The sequence below is a fragment of the Gossypium arboreum genome, chromosome 9 (genome assembly GCF_025698485.1).
Source record: "Gossypium arboreum isolate Shixiya-1 chromosome 9, ASM2569848v2, whole genome shotgun sequence".
Lineage (NCBI taxonomy): Eukaryota > Viridiplantae > Streptophyta > Magnoliopsida > Malvales > Malvaceae > Gossypium > Gossypium arboreum.
Window position 1 is genome coordinate 4,798,285 of NC_069078.1, and position 3,702 is coordinate 4,801,986.

Sequence of the window (3,702 nt, forward strand, 5' to 3'; positions counted from 1 at the left end):
AGGCTTAGGCTCTTGATACCATTTGTTGGGTTTTCCACACAGGATGAAAAACAGAACTAATTCATCCGAATAAAATATGAAGCTCTTGTTAAAGCTAGAGCAACACAGCAATAATTCCGGATAAAATATGAAATAAGTTTGAGATTCAAAGAAAATGAGAGTTGCAAGGAAAGCAACCAAAACAAACAGAAGCAAAAAGGATGAGAAATTTTGAGAACAAGAAGTGGCTATTCTCCTTACATTAATTCATCAAAAGTATGATGTACATATATAAAACTACAACAATATTTTTAACTTGTAGAAGTAAACAAACATTAAATTCATCCTAATGATAACCTAGGACCTGTCTAAAATTGGAAAGTACTTGACCAACTTTATCCAGTCAAAAAGTTTTCTGTCAAATCATATACAGGTCGTCTGTTACAAACAAAACGTACTTCATTCGGACAACATATGTACATTTGTAGTTGTTGTATTTCATCCGGGTAACATACATACTGCTGTTTGTTGCCACCTTTAACAAATCTAAACTTTATTGGAAATTTCCTCACAATCAAGGTAAAGTTTTCCTATTCAGAATCTTTTAGGGAAAAGTCAACTCTCCTCATCACGTACAATCTTTATCATATGTAAGGTTTTTTTTTAATATAATATATGTGATTTATATTGAATATATTCAATATATTTTGAGAAACCAACAAGCTAACCAAGTATACATCATTAGAAAGAATAATAAACAATATCAAATTTGTTCCCACGATATTTGCTCAATATTTCATGTTAAATGTTCAGTATTTCTTGCTTAAAGTAATAATTAAGAGTTGTGTAAATGACTAACTTTATGTGTGGGGTTTTATGATGGGAAACATCAAAAACCTTCTTTCAACTTAGTTTTTTAAAAAAATAATAATGCATTTTGGAATTATCTGGAAAACATCCAATCAAAGCAAAACCTATTCCATGATGAATGCTTTTTCACTTGTTTGCCAACTTACTTTTTTTGTTTTTAGAGACAAACAAAACATGATTAATTGTTTCTTAGATTCGTCTAATTAAACACAGTTTAATTAAATAAACATCGAGGATTAAGCACAAATTGCAGATTTTAGTGAGTGTGAAGTGTACTCCAGTTTCATCAAATGACACAAAGCTAGAGGAATAGGACCGGTAAAACTATTATTAGTGAGGGATATAAAAAGGCTGATCTTAAGGTATTCAACTTGAAGCATTCAACTCTAACCTTCTTAATCCAACCCGAATATTATGGTCGAGTTTTGAAGATTACATTGTCACCTAAATGGCCTCGTAGAACTAATTAAATTTGAAAACGTTTTTTTTTTACTAACTTTTAGAAAACTTAATGTAATTGCTTTGAGATTATCAAAATGCTAGATTATTAAGTTGAGTTAACTAGTCTAGTTTAAGAAGTATTGTGACATTTTGAAGTAGACTTAGTTGATTTTTGTTTTGTTGATTTGCCTTTTTAAAACTCCAATTCCATTATTACTTAGTGGAAAAAGTGAAACCATCATATTTACTGGATGAATGATGAATGCTTTTCCACTCGTTTTTCAACCTACTTTTTTGGGTTTCCATACTGTATATGTTTTTCTTTCTATGCCAACAACAGTAGTCAATGTGCCAGGTTGTTTCCATCAACTTTCAGCTTACAAAAAGAAATGAAATGAACTTGTATAAATTCATTACCAAAAACTATGAAATAACTTAAATTAAAAAAAATTTAGAATAGTTCAATGACTTAAATTAAATCTTTCAAATAATTTAATGAACTTTTGTAATATTTTGAATTTAAATGACTAAAATGTAAACTTATTAATAATTTAACGACCTTGAATATAGTTTACCCTAAAATTTAATATTTCTATCTTTAAACATAAACATTAATCAAATATATAATATAAAAATAAATTATTTGATACTTCATTAAATATTAAATATTCACCCTATAACTTTATTAAAATGACAATAAAGAGGACACCATTAATTTAATATGACAATAAATATCAAATTTATCTAAAGGCCCCCTTTTAGGGTTTTGATTTAATATGGTCAGATGAGAACATCATCTTCATTCTTAGTTTCAACAATTGGAATCTAGAACTTATTTCTTAGTGGACCCGTCATCTTTCATTTCTTAAAACCATGTCTTCTTCAAGTTTCTCTCCAGTTGCACCACCAGTCTTCAATGGTGAAGGCTACCACATTTTGGTAGTAAAAATGAAAACCTACTTAGAGGCATTTGACCTTTGGGAGGTTGTCAACTTGGATGTTGAACCAGCAACTCTAAAAGCCAATCCAACAGTGGCTCAGATCAGACAGCATGCAGATGAAAGAACCAAAAGACACAAGGCCATGTCATGCATCCAAAACAGTGTGTCTGATGTGATTTTCATAAGGATCATGGCTTATGAGTCACCAAAGCAGGCATGGGATAGGCTAAAGGAGGAGTTTCAAGGGACTGAAAGAACAAGACAGCAGCAACTATTGAATTTGAAAAGAGACTTTGAAAATTTGAAGATGAAGGAGGAAGAAACAGTAAAGCAATACTCAGACAGAACTATGGCTGTAATGAATAGCGTCAGATTGCTTGGGGACCAGTTTAGTGAAGCAAGAATTATAGAAAAGGTTATCTCAACCCTTCCTGAAAGATATGCAGCCAAAATCTCGTCTTTTGAAGACTCGAGAGATCTAACTAGTATCTCATTGACTGAGTTGATCAATGCTCTTTATGCTCATGAGAAAAGGAGAGCCAACAGACAGGAGGAGCACCAAGAAGGTGCTTTCCAAGCTAAGAGCAGACCTGGCTCGAGCTCCTCTAGTTACAAAGGAAAGAAGACCTGGTCAAACAAGCCTAGAACGGATGGTGCAAGAAGATATCCACCTTGTCCACATTGCAGAAGGCTAAGTCATCCAGGAGAGAATTATTGGTTTAGGCCTGATGTGCAGTACAAAGTCTGCAAAAAGATGGGCCATGCTAAGAAAGTTTGTAGAAGCAAAGGCAAGCTGAGACAAAACCAACCACAACAGCCTAGAGCTGAAGCTCAAGTAGCTGAATAAAATAGTGACCAAGAAGAGCAAGTCTTTGCAATCTCTTGCTCATCTGCCAAAAGAAAAGCCACAAAAGGATGGTTGATAAACAGTGGCTACACAAACCACATGACTCCAGATGCTGCTTGTAAGCAGCCCAATTTGCCCGAGCCCATCAGGAACAATAAAACAAAGTAATAAAAACCAAAAAAATTAAATAGTCCAATAAAACCAAATAAATAAGCCACTTTAAATAGCCCACAACCCAATAATGGACCAAGCCTAACCCAACCAGGTTAAAACCCAAACTAGCTCAAATGCAAATTGTAGCACCCCAAACCCGGCCCAGAAGTTATGGCCGGATCCGGCATGCCACATCAAAAACGTAAAAAAAATTTCCATTCTAAGTCCAGAAAATCGTACTTGATGCTCAAAAGATTAATTCATTAAGGGTTAAGGTGAATGGAAGCTGTGCACCAGGTAGGAAACCGAAAAAGAGGAGGTGAGTCCATCAGACTGCTTAAGTACCAAACTCCCTTCGAATCCAATCCTAGACATGCAAACCGCCATTGCCATACCTTAACGTCATGTATATTTCTAGGAAACCAATTTGATTAAGTCCTTTTAGGAAAAGTGATTAATTTTGGAAAATAT